The 17136-nt window shown below is 33.7% G+C and overlaps 1 long non-coding RNA gene across 1 annotated transcript in view; it reads right to left on the reverse strand.

Moving 5' to 3' along the window:
• Nucleotides 1–373: 373 nt before the first annotated feature.
• Nucleotides 374–17136, reverse strand: part of LOC308188665 — a 35582-nt gene continuing 18819 nt past the window's right edge. Inside the window, exons 2-3 of the long non-coding RNA XR_013945675.1 lie at nt 3604–3646; nt 374–2263 (exon numbers count right to left, since the gene is read on the reverse strand). This is a non-coding gene — a long non-coding RNA (uncharacterized lncRNA). The remainder of the gene's footprint in view (nt 2264–3603; nt 3647–17136) is intronic.

Consider the following 17136-nt stretch of genomic DNA (forward strand, 5'->3'; position numbering starts at 1 on the left):
ACATTGAATTACAATTTATTTTCAACTGTGTTTCTGTTTATGTGTTTTTCTTGGTTTATGAAGTATTTAATTAAGTACTATGCTGCATACTGAGATGAAACAATGAGTATAATCACTATAAAAAATACATGTTTAATAGTCATTTTTAAGATAATAAGTAGTTCTGAAAATAGAACCATGTAGGGAATCATCATTCAGCCTGAGCATCCTGTCAGACTAATCAGAAATACATTTTCATCCTGTTATTTTTATTAATAGTTTGGAAGTATAAAATAAATAATTGCTAGTAAAACTTACAAATTTGGTAAACAGAAATTAGTAAAAAACATTATTAAAAAAATAACGTATTTCTTTTATGTTCATAAATCCCATATTATATTTCAGAGTTAATTCAGAAAAAAAAAAAAATCAAGTACTGTTGCAGGAATCATGCGTAAACATTACAGATATAGTGGCATTTTTACAAAAGTTTTGCAATGGGAAGTTCTGTTTAATTGTCCATATTCTAAAAAGGATGGTTGATAAATAATAAGTGTTCTCAAAGTAAAAATGAGTAATTCATATTGTTTGGGCTGTAGAAACTGATTTCTTACCTGAAATCACAAATAAAGATAATACAGTAGCCAGAAACCTTGAACTGTTTCGTGTTTTTTTGTTTTTTTGTTTGTTTGTTTGTTTGTTTGTTTTTCCTTGCAGCTCATTTCAGACATCCAATTATGGTCTCTAATATAGTAAAGGTAAAAATTAAGAGAAACAGATACAACAACCAAACTCAACACTTTTGTAAATTATCTCCACTTACTTGACAGCACAAACCAGTTTCAAATGTCAGCTTAATTGTACATTCACTTTTCCAGCAAATTTATTTATTCAAATTTATAGCAGAGAATGGAATTGAGGGCCTTAAACTTTCTAGGGCATATGAGTTAAGCAAGTTTGTTTGCAAGATTGGCAATAATCCAAGTACAGAATACTTGAGATTTGGAAAAAAAATGAAAGTCACGGAAGGCTGCATGTTCTTAATCTGAATGCTGTTTTAGGGGGCCTGGTCATGGAGAGTTTCCGTAAATAGACGTGGCATCTTAACAGCCAGCATTACTCCCATTTTTTTTTATTTTTTTTTATTTTTTTGGGGTTTGTTTGTTTGTTTAGTTTAGTTTAGTTTTGTTTTGTTTGTAAGTTGACAGTAGAGCCTGAAATAGTATTTCCTTTGAGGCAGTGTGGAATTAAATATTATCCAAAAGTAAAGCTGTACATCTTGAAAAACTGAGCTGTACCAGTAAAAGACAATTCTCAGGCAACTGATACTCTAAATCTGGATAATGTCACTCAGTTATAGCACAATGGTGTTCCACCCCACTACAACTCAGCTGTTAGTATGAAAATATTGCTTTCTGTTATAAAATATGGTTCTCAGAACTACACATCCTGTGCCAAATGGATAGCTGTCCATAATTTCTATGAACATATAAATTATGTGTATCTTGACTTTTCTTCCACATCGGGGGAAAAAAAACAAACAACAACAAAAAAAAACCCACGCCAAACAAGAGTTCTTTATCCTATCTTTCAGCAGTATTTTTTCAAAAAATGTATGTTATATATTTTAAGGTTTCACTTACTGTTCTTCACCTACCTTCTTCCACAAACTCCTTTCTTTAACCATGAGTGAATATGGCTGAGATTGTAATTTGCATAGCAGAAACAAGATGCACAAAAGACAGTTGATTCCTTTAACCCCCCCAGATCTTGCTGTTATCTTGCTGTTTACTTCTTTACTTGCAACAATTTATGAAGTCCTAATCTGAGGAATCCTTGGGATGACAGACTTAATAAATGCAGCAACAAAAACCTTGTTTCATTTCAGCCACTCTTCTGTTGACCCATGCTATTTGTCATGTGTTTTGGGATAAAACAGTAGAACAATACAAAAGTTTTCCCTGCTTACAAATTTACTGAACCAGTTTTTTAAATATTCAGCATGATAAACATTTTTTTTTTTCTCAAAGAAAATTGCTCCATGTAGGTGCTTAGCTCTTCTTTGTCCATGCTGTAATCAGTGAAGGATTTCCTATAATCTCCCAGGTTTTATTTATTCCACTGTTTCTTGGTGATCTCAGTTATTCTACATAGCTAGCAATCATTTGTATTTTCACTGTCCGAATGTGCATAATAAATTTCACCAGATCAAAGGCTGATCCAGCCCTGTACCATCTTTCTCACCATCAGTTAGATTGAGTGCTTCTGTGCTCACTGGCAGATGCTGTAGGAAAGAGTGCAAGAAAGTGAGCAAATAGAATATATCAGGAATTATTAATGAACAATCAGAAAACAAAACAGAAGACGTGCCATTGTATGCTCACATCATGAATATTGTCAATAATTCTGATTTCTTCCCTGTCTGAAAACAAACAAAACAACAACAAAAGCACCACCACCAATAACAAAACATTAAACTCTGAACAATTTTTTTTTGCCCACTTTGTTCTTAAGATTAAAAGTAACTGAAAAAAGAATGTTATTTGAGATAAAATCTAAAATTTAGTCTTAACTACAGCATCTCTTGCTTGTGCCCATTACATATAAGAGAGAAATATCAGAGCGTTGTGTGTATGTTCCAACAGGATACAGGAAATTTGTGAAGAAAACAACTTTTAGATATGTGCCAAAATTAAGATTATTGCTATGAAGAAAGCTGTACTGTCAGAGCAACCAGTCAGCAGTCGAAGTCAGGAGAAGGGGGAAAAGGGAATTATTGACCTGCATTTTAAGCATGCAAAGAGAGAATCTTCTCTTGATATTGGAATGATATCTCCATCAAACTGTTTACTTCAGGATTAGACTTCAAGATTAGCACAATTGTCTGAAGCTGGCCGACGGATGTGACTATTCATACTGATATACCATTTGTGGATGATATTGGTACTATGTGCATTTTGTGAAAAAAATATATATATATATACATTAAGAATGAAACCTGTTGTGCATTATTTGTTATTAGATGCACACTGAAAATTTATATGAATTTACAAAGCTATTCGATACGCAATGTGCACCTTCTCTAACAATTATGTAATTTATGCAGCAGAGGAAAAAGGGTAGAGTGTTTATCCAAATGATAATATTATTCTGTATTTTAGCTGTGCAAATTGTAGTCTCCACTACATAGCAATTGAGGACAGTCTCAGATATATTCACTGGAAATAAGTTTTATTGCAAGTGGTAAATGAAAATGTTACTAACTTAATCACTTTAGAAAGCTTTCTGGTCTGTTATCTTTTTCTTTTTTTTTTTTTTTTAATCATCTATTTCAATAATTCTTCATGTATACACTAAGTCTTTTTTTGCATCGATGGTTGCATATTAATGGTTGATTAATTGATACGTTAACAGGCAGAAATAGACACACCCTTTGGTATCTTCCCCTTTCTGAAAATAAAATGAAATATATAATAAATAGTGAAAATCAATAACAGTTTACAGAAAGACACATAAATGCAATACCATATCATAGCTTTCTTATAGTTTAAACTTAGCAGATTTCTGTTACAGTAGGCAGTAGTAGTAAAGTAGTTAAATATCTCTGAGTAGTTAAGTACTTACTTTTTAAAACTTGGTTAATTGCAAGTAAATTGCTTTGAGAGCACTGCAGGTGGAAAATAAAAACAACAAATGTATGATTATGTTTTTGACATGAACCAAAATAGAAGCATATGGATGTGCCTGAACTGTTAGCAAAAAAGAAAAAAAAAAAAAGACAGATAAGACTAAGCAGTATTTATAGAAGATATACCGATTGTAAAGCTAACTCATTATTAAACTAACCGACTGAATTAGCAAAGACTGACCATAAATTGACCAGAAATTAAAAAATAAATAAATACATAAATAAATACATAAATCCAATAAACCAATTTGCTAATAGAGAAATAAAATTACATACATAAACATGTTTCTTGACAATTTGCAAGTAATTCTCCCTTTAAGAAGTTTCAAAATGACCATGCATATAATCCTTTTCCAATTTTAAAGCCTCTATAAAGGCAAAAGTTCCACTTGAATCCTTTTATTACTTAGAACCTTTAATGAACAAGGAAAGTAATGCTGCAGTGTAGATGATATGGCTGAAAACTTGGTGCAACAGAAAACAAATTTGTGACAATGAAAAAAAATACAAGGAAAAGATTGAAATGAAGTACTTAATGGCTGTGTTGTAATTACATCGTTAACTACTGTCACAGGAGATTGAAGTCAAGAACTTTTCATAAATTAGGAAAAAATGGTTCATTGAATTCATTTTTTTTTCTGAGGCAATATTTACAACACTTGACATTTTCTGTGAAAAAGAAAAATTTGAACCAAAGTTCTTTATTATTTAGTATATTAAGTTCAGATTAAGTGTTCAAAGACTTCAAGATTTTTGACAGGTGGGCTTTTTCTTCCCTGAATTAACATTTTCAATACAATTTTTGTATACAACTTTTTGTATACAATACTGTTTTGACTTTTACATTTTGCCTGATTTAGAAGAAAGACTGAACTTTGTTGTACTTCTAATATCAGAATTACTAAAGTTTCTATATAATCAAATGTTTGTTTTCTAATAGCACTACAGATTATTCATAAGAGTGTGTCTAAGAGTGTCTAACTTAAGCATTAAGAAGATACTAAGCAAAGTCTGATGAAAAAAATGGAATCCATTTCTATGCTTTGGATCTTTCTCCCCTCTGAGAAGACAATTGTGCTGTTGTAGTTGTGGTCAGCTTTAGGACAAGACTTGCACCAGAGAAGAATTTATCCAAGCTGAATTTTGTTTGTTTTAAGACAAAGGGAAAGGGTTGCTTTAATACAAAAGGAAAGGGTGCAGTTTTGGGCCGCACAGTGTAAGAAAGATATAAAAATGTTAGAGAGTGTCCAAAGGAAGGCTATGAAGATGGTGATGGTTCTGGAGTGGAAGATGTATGAGGAGAGGCTGAGGTCACTTGGTTTGCTCAGCCTGGAGAAGAGCAGGCTGAAGGGAGGCCTCATGGTGGCCTGCAGCTCCCTCAAGAGGGGGCAGGCGCTGATCTCTGCTGTCTAGTGACCAGCAATAGGACCCGAGGCAACGGCATGGAGCTGTGACAGGCTTGGTGTTAGGAAAAGGTTGTTCATCAAGAGGGCACTGGAACAGGCTCCCCAGGGAAGTGGTCATGGCATCAAGACTGCCAGAGTTCAAGAAGCATTTGGACGATGCTCCCAGACAGATGGTCTGATTTTTTGAGTGGTCCTTTGGGCACCAAGGGATTGGATTCAATGATCTTTGTGAGTCCCTTCCAACTTGGGATATTCTATGATTCTATAATTATGTTTGTTCACAGGGACTTAAAGGACACAAAACCAGAATGATACCCATGGCATCAGAAAACAAACAAGATGCGAGTACCTGCACTTCTTCAAGTCATCTGAGTGACAGTGAAGCCTAAAAAAATGACAATCTGAGAGAGAGTATTGTCATGTTCCAGGCAGAAACTCTTGAAAAATATAAACCTGAATATTTGTTTGACATCCTAAAGAAAGCTTTTCAATTCCATTTCTGCAAATGTTTTTCCTTTGATTGCAACATACTAACAATAATGTTTTGGCTTGGCTACATATATATTAATGATTAATAAAAATGTTGTGCACTTTTCATCTGTGAAATATTTGGATAATTCTAGATAGAACATTTTGCTGCAGAAAAAGTTTTAAGGTCCTTCCCTCATTTGCCATTTCAGAGCTTCTACTTTATAAGGCTTGCTTCCATCTGTTCTGAACAGTTGGTTCTAAGAGGGTAACAATTAAACTGTGTTTTGTTGTTGTTGCTGTTTTTGGTTTGGTTTGGTTTTCTTTGGTTTAGATGTTTTTTAGTTTCTTTTCATTTTGGCAATGAAATGATTTTAATTTAATTCTCAACTAAACAAACATTAAAGTACAATTTTGTTTAGGTTAAATTAATACTATTATAGGTAGTTACTTCTACCATTGTATTCTTGGGTTTAAAATCATTATTTAGCAAATGTCAGTAGTAAATCTGACCATTTTCAAGTTTGGCTAAACTGAGATTACTTCTTTCTCTTTCATTGATAATTGCATTCCCTAGTGCACAAGAATACTAAAATAATAATTCTAGACAACAAAGAACAGCTTATTATTTTATTATCTGCTGCTTCAGCTTTTTGTACTTTTGTTTTATTTTTTCATTTTAGCTCCAGGAAATATTTTTTCTGTATCACATAGCATGGATGTCATTCATTCAGATATTCTACCCCATTGTGAAATATTCTCTTATAATTCTTTCGAGCAGCTCTGTCTCAAACATCTTTCAACTATGTTGTATTCATTTTAGTAAACATTTTTGATCTTTAAGTCCATCATTCCACATGAAAACTCTCATCTGCAAGTTTTCAAAAATTAGCATATTTCTTTTTCTGTTTACCCCCACTGTTTACCTCTTTCATCCCTCTGCAGAGGTCCATCACCTTTCCATAATGTGGTCTGTATTTTAATAATCACCTCTATGAAGTTACCTAAAGGACAAGTAGAAACCCCATTGACTCCTAAGTATATAGTTTGTTTGACAAGTTTTCATAAATTATATTTTTTTCCTCTATACTAAAGCAATACTGTTCTCTGATTTTATGTCTACCTAGAGGATTAATTATAGTGTAGCCAAGGCTCTCATAGAGCAAATCTCTGGAATTACAATATTTTCCATCTCTTTGCATGCTCAAAACAAAGAGAGATTGCATGCTATTTATATATAATGCATATATATATATATATATATGGTTCTTAATGTAAATGAGACAAAACAGACAGGTCCAGATTCATAAGTAGTGCATAAAATAGTATGAGCTAGGCTCATATTTATTTCTATTCCCTTAAGAATTCTATGTACTTCATAGCGATAGGTTTAATTAATTTACTATATATGTGCTGCAAATAGCATAGCACTAAATCAGTTGGAGTTTGGCTGCTAGTGACTTAATTATTAAATATTTACCTGCAATTTTACAGAATAGAGGGGTGTGATGAGGGCAGTAGCATGCATGCCACCAGGAAGCATCGATCAACCATTTAAATGTGGCAAGTATCTCGAAATCTTGAGGTTTTGTTCAGTATCAAAAATAAGTTACTTTTAAATACTTTCAAATTTAAGAATTGTGAACTATTGAATACAGATTAAGGACAAAGGAGGGAATAAACTTTCTTGCTGCAGTGTTGCTGAGACTGGAATACATCTCTCTGGTCAGGGTTCTACTTGGTCTATAGTCACTAGTTGGAGAGCTACTTGTGTCTTGTCTCTTCTCTAATCCTGTCTCCAGAGTATCTGTTGCTTTGTTTTCCAATTTTTCCACTGTAAGAATTAAGAAACAGTTTAAGTGTACCATCTGTTTCATCTTAAAAATATAAATTAACCAACTTTATATAAAAGTTATCACTTTCACTTCCAGTAGGTTATCAATTAGACTTTTCCTTATCAAACGGAATTTTCCAAATACCCAGATATTTCAAAAAATAAATTCATAAGTGTAGTACTTTGTTTCCTACCAGGCATCCAACAACATTAGATGTAACTTCAAGGCCTTGACATATCCTAGAGACAGTTTCAGACCAGCTCCTACCAGTTCAAGTAAGAGACAGGTTATTCTGCTTAAGGTAAGCTTAAAGTATGTAGGATTTCTCTGGAACAGCTAGTTAAAATTCTCTTTCCTGGTTTGGAGCTAGCACAGCAGTGGGAATTTACACTCCTTGGGACTTGGTAATGAAGATTTGTCAAAAGTAAAATAAGGTTTTGAATTTCTTGGGAAATAAATTAGAAATTCAGAAAATTTGGTATGAGGTGAAGATGAAAAGGTCTACTGGGCTCCAGAGCACTGAGGCTAGGAAAGCTGGTTTTCTGAAGCATGAGTGAGTAGGGACAGAAAAGGAAAACAAAGGGGAAATCAAGTAAGAGAGAGAGGGAAAGGTAGTAGGGTTCTCAAACAAGTTTTATGAGTTTTAAATAAATGTCATAACAACTTAAAAAATCATATGGTTTTAATCGAATGCAATCAAACTTCTACAACTGTGTGCTGGATCAGACAAAGCATTACAGGTACCCACAAAAAATATTCCCATTTGTATCTCCTACATTTCTAATATCTAAATAAATAAATAAATAAATAAGCTGGACAGATTTCTCATTACAGCATATATCTATCTTGACAATGAATTTCTGACTATGCCTTGCTCTTGGTAAACACACTGTTTGTCATAATACAGTCTCTACTGCAACGTTTCTCTCATTGTATTTGACACACACATTACCACTTATTTGAGTATTACATTTCTCAGTGTCTCTTGCAATGCTGGAATTCCATCTGTCAAAAAAAAAAAAAAAAAAAAGAAAAAGAAAAAAAAAGAGTAAAACAAGGAAACTCTCTTGTCATTGCAGAAGGTGTATTACCAGGTTAATATAAAATGATATTTTGTATCGTATGGTTTTTGTTTTTTTGTTTGTTTTGTTCGTTTTGTTAATATATATGTCCTCCCGGTCTTGAAAAAAGAACATTTGGATTGATATGGCAAGTTAGGGTACTGGTCTTGCTTTTGACTCTGCTCTAGAAAGCTCCAGTATCTATGTAGCACTTCTTGCAGAATTCTGATTCAAATAAAACATAGAGGTCATAACAACAGTATCCTTATAGTTTGGATTGTTTCCTCTATAGATACATATGTAAATGAAATGGTTTGGCCTGAACATGAGAAATATTCTTACAAACTGACTGTTGAATTCACTTATAAAATGAAATGGTTATGCATGCTATAAAATCAAATCAAATCAAATCAAATCAAATCAAATCTGGGGTCAGTCCAGAAGCATGCTTGATTTTGCAATCCCTAGCTTTTAGAGAAGAACAGGGACATCATATTTATTATTATTATTGTTGTTGTTGTTGTTGTTATTATTATTATTAATTTTTCTTTCCAAAAGACTGAAACAGACTTGTTGAGAAAAACAACCAGACTGAACCAAACCAAAACAAACACCCTTCCTGATTGAAAAGCAAAGGGATTACAAAATATATTGTCCTTGGACATGAGGCCAGTGCAAATCTTCAGAAGATCATTAGTCAGATATTCCACATTTTCTTTCTTAGATTTGATCACAGGTTTGCTCAGGAACCTATTTTTGCAATGCCATAAATATCTATAGTTTCCTGAAACAATAAAGTCACGGAGGGAAATCTGTAAATAACAAAGAGCTTGTCAGATCAGCCAGTCAGATCTCAAATTTAGTCTAGCTTTCATTTACTTTGCAGCATGGAAAATATATTTTTCACTTCACACTTTGTGAAGAGTAATCTTCAAAATGGTTGGAATTTCAGTTCAAATATCACCTGATAACATGATGTTTATCCAAACTATCTACATCACTTGATGTTGGATTTAAATTTCACAAGAACAGAGAGGTTAATGAAATTTCTAGTGCTTGCTTTCTCAGAGGTCAGAGATACCACAGTAACATTTTATCATTACATATGATATTTCTATTCCACCTGAATTAGAAATTATAGTGGAAAATATAAAAGAAAAATAAGTAAAAGGCAAATGAAAAAAAGACCCTAACTTTTTTAAGCATCAAAGAAACTGTCATCAAGTTCTGGTAATTCTCATTTTATTGGAACTGGTTTAATTATTTTTTCTCAAACAGAGCATTATGAATTGTTACACTTTTTAATCACTCGTGACAGATGTTTTAGGAACTGTGAGAAAATTAGATCAGGAACCTTGAAAAATGTTTACAAAGATGTTGTCTGGCAAGTCAGCTCTTGTAATATCAGAAATTCACTTCAGGTAATGAGATGCCTCAAAAAAGTGAAGAAATTAAAAATATAGTATATGAAAATTTCTACCACTTTCAGAAATTCAAAAAAAAAAACATAAAAAGAGAGTGGTTAAGCATCCTAAAAAATCTGAAGTTGGTATGCATAAAAAAGCAGTTTTGTAAAATAAAAATAAGGTAGAGATTTTGACATTCAAAAGCACTTTTAAAATGCTGTTACAAATCCTAAGTAAAAGACACACACGCAAAAAAAAAGATATTTTTAGCTGCAAATATATCACTAATTCATTTCAGTATCTTTACTATCTTTCTCCTATGTCAAAAACAAAAAAAAAAGCTGTTAGTATAACCAGTATATCAATATATTTTAACAGTGATATAAACTTTCAATGAAAAATAGTTCAGTGTTTTCAGTTGTATCTTTTTAATGTAACTGAATATGACTTTTCTGATATATTATACTTACCTCCTCTAACACAGAGAAAATTTAGTGTTGCAAATACCCTTTGAATTAGGTTGGAACCTCCAGACAAAGTCTGGTAAAGGTTGTTATGAACCAGAACAAAATTTTGAAGGATAATTGCCTTTTGAAAGATAATGAAAGATAACTTAAATTGTCATCCTTTTTTGTATGGTGTTTCCTGCTGCATTCCATGCAAACTGTTTTCATTCAGTGTATAAAAACCAAACTGATGCATGTTGTGTATTGTAAATAAATTAAACTTAGAGTAATTGATGAAGTAGTCAGAAGCAAAAATATACCAGCTTTATCTCTGGAAAATGCTACATGATTTCATTTACAACTGTTAGCTATTTATAACCTTCCATCTGCAATCCATGGCTGTAGTTAGGAACAACCTAATTTCATACTTAACTGGCAAGCAGTGGAAAGGTGCCTAAATATGTTCTTAAAGACTTGGTCACTTGAGGTCTGTTATAAATTCAAAGGATGGAGAGTTGCTGCTAGTCAAATGTCATCACTTCATCAACACTGCATCCTTACAACACTAGAAAATTGCTTAGTCTACTGACTGTACTTTTACATGGAAACAATACCCTAACACCTATTTTAAAAGGAAACCTTAGTTAATGAGGAAAGAACTGCTATTGGGTATCTCCAGTTAGTGTTACTACATTTGCAAAGACAAGCCAGTGTAGCTTGAATTAAAGGGGAGTGGGGGGGGAGGGCGGAGAGAGAATGAAAGAAAAAATGAGAGAATGAGAAATTGATAGGAAAAATCGAAGGGGCGATGACATATTCATAAAGAAAAGTTGTTTTTTTTTCCTTTTTTTTCTTTTTTTTTCCCTTAAAACATCTAGTTTACCTTCAGAAAAGCGTTTATTAACCTAAAATAAGTATGATTCCTTAAAAGAGGGTGTATTTCACTGAGTACACAATAACACTGTACCTTTTAGAATTTTAAAGAAATGGGTATCTGACAGTGAGCTGCTTATTAGCATCTAATATGATAGACAGGTGCATTACATTTAGTTCTGAAGAGGAAGAAAGAGTGGAGAGAGACTAAAAATAAATGATTTGCATTTTTTATTGTACTTAGAAATAGCTGCACAGAGAACAGGACAAAATTAGCTGTAGTTTTATGTAAATGGTGTATGTAAACACCAACTGATTAACAAATGTATTATGTATTTATATAAGGAAAAATTTCTTACAACTACTTAAAAAAACTGAATACAAGATTATATTATGCTTATTATGTATTCATAATATGTTAAACAGCTGAATATACACACAAAACTCTGATTTGTATATTTTTAAATGCAAATAAACATAGGAAAATATATAAGGTTACATTTGTATTTTAAAACGACACACATTATGAAATTCATTATATGCATTCATTTGAAAAAAAAAAAAAAACTTAAAAAATCTTCTCTAATATTTAAAGATCAAAAATGTTTGAAGTAATCATGTTGGAAAAGCACCAAGAAGTTTTTCAACCTTAAGAGGAAAACTGGTTATGTTGAAGATTTCCTGACAGTAACTGGTATTTTATCAATTCTTTCTTATGTTATTTAATACTCTTTTCCTTGATGTTTCTTTTCTAATTAATTGTCCATAAATTATCCACTTGGTGTTTAAGAGATAGAAATGCTGAAATATAACTGGTAGCTAGTTTATTTATTTATTTTTCCAATAATTTTACATGTCAAATAACTTTCATTGTGATTGAGGAAGGTGATATAACGGATATCTCATGCTAATATTTACACGAAAAGAATAAATACCTTTCAGGAAAGAGATGTAATTATAATAACTTATTGAATATCTTACTTCTAGAAGGATTGCCTTAGTACACCACATAAAAGTCTTGTGGTAATGTATATGAAGCAAAAAAAAATGTTTGATCAACTTAAAATATTTTATGGTAGCAGAGATCCAAGATGCTGGTGGTCCATTTATGTTTCTTTAATATGTTAAACTCTAAAAGTAATATGTAGCTGGCAAAACAAAACAAATAAAAGAAAAATGAAAACAAGTTTCATATATTTCTATATGAAATGTTTCTGAAAGTGTTTAAGTCTTGATTACATGTCATTATGTTTAAGAAAATAATGTGTATAACTGAGGTTGCTGTTAACACTTCAATGGATATTTAATATATCCAAAAAATTTTTTTTTTTTTTTAAGTTTTAGCTATTTATAAGCTTGTGTTTCTGTTTATGCTTTCCATTTCCATTTGGCCACACTTCCTGGCATGGCAGTAAATCTAGGTCATGACCAGTGCTAGACTGTTAATATTTTGTGTGTGGAATGATATGAGTTATACCCTCTGTAATCCTGTGATTGCCAGGACAAGGCAAAGCAGCTAGAGTTAAGGATCTGGCTAGTATGTAAATAAGTGTGGTTGGAGATCTAATTGATGGTGCTACTTCACACAAGGATAACTCTTTTGGCTTGCCTTTATTTCCCATTCTAAGCTGAAATAGTTCAAAAATATTGAAATTCACAGAATTTGGTTCCCTTTTAACTCTGGTGAATTCGTGTCTGTAGCCTGGGGATCGAGTTATAACATAGATGGTCCTGAGGGAAAGCCAAAGCTGTAGCATTCTCTATAGGCTGACTTGGTGAGTTAATACAGCCTAGTTGCCTTTTAGTGTTATGTGACACGCCACCACTCACGGTACATGTGATTCGCAAGATCTTCCAGAGGAGCCCTCCTGGCTGCATACACAATTATTTCCCCAGGGAATCTTCCTTAACTTACAGCAGAGAAGTAATTAATTGTAGCTTTTCTGTTTTGTTTTGATTTAAAGCATGTAATATTCCACAAATGTATAAGCATTTGAAGATTCATTACTGTAAATAATACAAAAGATTATAGCAATGCACTTTCTATATAAAAAGTACAGAAGTCTTCTAAAAAGTGTGGAAAGATAGCAGAGAGGACAGGAGTTATGTGAGTGAATTAGTCTTCTCTTCCAGCCCCTGATGCCACACTTCCAGGCATAGATGGGGTAGGTCTTCCCCCCAGTGTATCTGATTAAAAGTGTTGAACAATTACAAGCATATGTTCTCAAAATGCAGTTATGCATTATATTGTCTTCAGTGATAAACCTGGGTTAAAAAATTCTTCACTCCCTACCTTGACTTGGGGCTACTTGTTGCTGCTACAATTTTAGTTCACTACCCCTCTGTTTTTTTCCAAAAATAGCTATTTGTGGGACTGTGTTGCAAACCATACGACTGACATGAAGCTGGTTACAAGTAAATCTACACACTGTCTTAGGTAGTATGTTTCATTGTGTGTATGTATGTGTATGTCTTCAACATAATTATTACAGAGATAATATTTAAAGACTGACCTACAAGCGAATATATGGGAATATGGTGTGAGTGGCACTCTGAAGTACAGGCAGAAGTGGAGTGTAGGACACCTTAATGTAGTTCTACTGAAGAAAATATTTAACTGTCCCATTGTTTATACAGCACAGAATTAGTACTTACTAGTGTCTGTCTCTACTATTCTATTTGCAATTCTCCTCGTGTTAGAAATGTGTCTCTTACGATTTACCCTTAGTTTCCAGCCACATTAGCTGTATGTTTATGCATTTGATTGTTCATCACTCCATTTTCTGATGCTCAGTTTAACAAAATGCTTTGCTAGGCTTTGTCTACTTTCGACATAAGGTCAAAAGAATATCTCTGATCTTATAAATCCCCATGAGCATGTAAATTACATATATTATTTATATTTTGCATCACTTTGGAAACTCCTTTGATTTCCCTGCAAAATGTCAGTGGTTTAGTTATTGAATTCATGTGAGTGATCATCTTTGTGTTGTTTTGCTTTTCCACTCTTAAGCACCACCAGGAATATTTAATGGATAGTGATTCATTCCTTAGCCATTTTAATTAGCATATGGTTCCTGAACTTAGCAAGTGTTGACAGCTATTTCTTCCTGTCTTGTACCATGAGGGACCTTGTTATGGTGATGTTTCATCCTTCTGATGCTGACTGATGGGCTCTTCCATCCGACTGCAACTGTTCTGTTACTGTACGACACTGGCCCTTTGATCCATGCTGCTGATACTATCCTGACCCTCCTCAGCTCCTGCACTTCTTGCCACCTACACTTGTCATCCTATGTGTGGGAAGATGAAGTGCAAAACAGCTCTGGAATATGTAGTCAACACAATTGCAGACACAGTGCAACCTGTCGCTACTGAGTTCTCACCTGCTCTAAACCATTAGAAGTTGGTACCTAATATTTTCATAAGTATTTGCCCTCAGTTTAAATTAGGATGGCATGTATATGCATATTAATATACATATCAGTCTCATGTATATGCATATGTGTTTTGGTTTAACCCGGCTGGCAGCTAAACACCAGACAGCCGTTCACTCACCCTCCCCCCTCCCTCTCTGGGATGGGGGAGAGAAACGGGAAAGTGAAGCCGGTGAGTTGAGATAAAGACAGTTTATTAAGACAGGAATATAATAATAACAATAATAGTAATAATAGTGATAGTGATAATAGTATTAATAATAATAATGTGTAAGAAAACAAGTGATGCACAATGCAATTGCTCACCACCTGCTGACCGATGCCCAGCCTATCCCCGAGCAGCCCGGCCCCCCACCCCGGCCAGCCACCCCTATGTATTGTTTAGCATGACGTCAGATGGTATGGAATACCCCTTTGGCCAGTTTGGGTCAGCTGTCCTGGGTCTGTCCCCTCCCAGCTCCTGCTGCACCCCCAGCCTGCTCGCTGGCAGGACAGAGCGAGAAGCCGAAAAGTCCTTGGCCTGGTGTAAACACTGCTCTGCAACAATTAAAACATCAGCATGTTATCAGCGCTCTTCTCATCCTAATCCAAAACATAGCACCCTACCAGCTACTATGAGGGAAAATTAACTCTGTCCTAACTGGAACCAGGACAATATGCATTTTAGTCTTAGAGAAAGATATAGCAAGAGATATGGGGTCTAGAGAGAGTTGTTAAGAGTATCTGAATGAGGTTTTCGCTGTTAATACCCTAAAACTTCAGAACTGCAGCTTTAGACTTTTATTGTAGATTTATTTAATTCCAGAAAGCACTGTTGTTTTATAGACAGAATCTGATTCCTTGGCTTTGGAAGGCTTTCTCAAAAAGTTTTTGGAAACTTTAGCCTTTGGTAATCTGATAGACCTACAGATTTTGTGTGTCTATTACTGGTGATTTATTTAATTTTTTACATTAACCATCTTGTATGACTTTTCTTTTGGGGGAGGGGGGAGATTTTTTGTTTTGTTTTGTTTTTTTAAACCATGCACATCTTCCAGCTTCTCTTTCTACTTTGAAGTTTTCATATTGACTAGAAACACAGGCAGCTGAAACAAGAAACAGTGCATATTTAGCTGGGATGAAATACCTTTTATAGAATACAAAAATCTTATGACTAGTCTGTGTCCATTAAATTACTTCATTTACCCTTTATACCCTTCTTCTCAACTGCTCTGGACGTGCAATCCTATACGGAAAAAAAAAAAAAATCAGAATTAAGCCCTTGTCATTGTTCAGTTAAATAAATATGAAACATTCATAGTAAAAGAAGCACCTCTTTTGGCTCAACCACATTAAACAGAAACATTTATCCTAGCATTTAACTCATAGGTCAGGAATAAAGTGTATTAAAATGAATATGCTTAGGTCACTTAGTTCAGAAAGGAAGCTGAGCTCTGCAGACAGACAAAACTAAACTATAACTTCTCGTGTTCTTTTGTCTTTTAATGCTTATTTACTTTGTAACAGATTAGAAAATGTTTATCATAATCTGAAATTTATGTGAATGTGTGAACATATATTTTCCTATGCATTTTTTTTCATTAAAAAGTATAAAAGTCCAGAATTTGGAATAGGTTCATAAAAGTGAGCATGTATACCTTAGAACATAGGTCATGTTTCTGGTTTATTAAAATGAACCCCTAATTATAGTGGCACGACCACTCTATTACTTTTTATGTTGGGAGATGATTTGGTCCAACCTTTTATATTAGATGTAACAAATATGTTTGAGAGAAAAGCCATCAAAAAGAACCCCAAAATCCAATGCCAAATTCAACAGAAAGAAGTAAAGAAAACTCTACAGAAAAGCCACCACCAAACCCCAAAAAATCCAATTCAAAACCCAACAGAAAAATTGACACAAAACTGTACAGAAAAGCCACTACCAAACCCCAAGAATCCAATGCAAAATCCAACAGAAACACTAAGAGTAGACCCTACAAAAAAAGCCATCACCAAACCCCAAATTCTACTGTAAATCCAACATAAAAATGGACAGAAGTCCATACAGGAGAGCCACCACCAAACCCCCCAAATCCACTGCAAAATCTAAAGGAAAATATTAGAGAAAACCCTACAGAAAAGCCACCACCAAACCCTAAAAATTCAGTGTTCATAAAGCCACCATCGAACACCAAAAAAAAAAAAATAATCCAAAGCAAAACCCAAGGGAAGAATTCAGGGACCCCGCAGAAAAGCCGCCACCAAAACCCACAATGTCCAAAGAGAAACCCAAGGGAAAATCTTGGAGAAAATCCTAAAGAAAAGATGCAACCAAACCCCAAACATCCTTTGTAAAATCCAAGGGGAAATTTTGGAGAATAATGTACAAAAAAAAAGCCACCACCAAACTCCCCAAATACACTGCAAAGTCCAACAGAAAAGCTTAGAGAAAACCGTACTGAAAAGCCACCACAAGTGCACTAAACTCCACTGGAAAATCCAACACCAAAGCTTGGGGAAAAAAAAAAAAAAAAAAAAAAACTCAAGATAAAAGC

Source organism: Anser brachyrhynchus (genome assembly GCF_964034855.1).
Source record: "Anser brachyrhynchus genome assembly, chromosome: 2".
Taxonomy (NCBI): Eukaryota; Metazoa; Chordata; class Aves; order Anseriformes; family Anatidae; genus Anser; species Anser brachyrhynchus.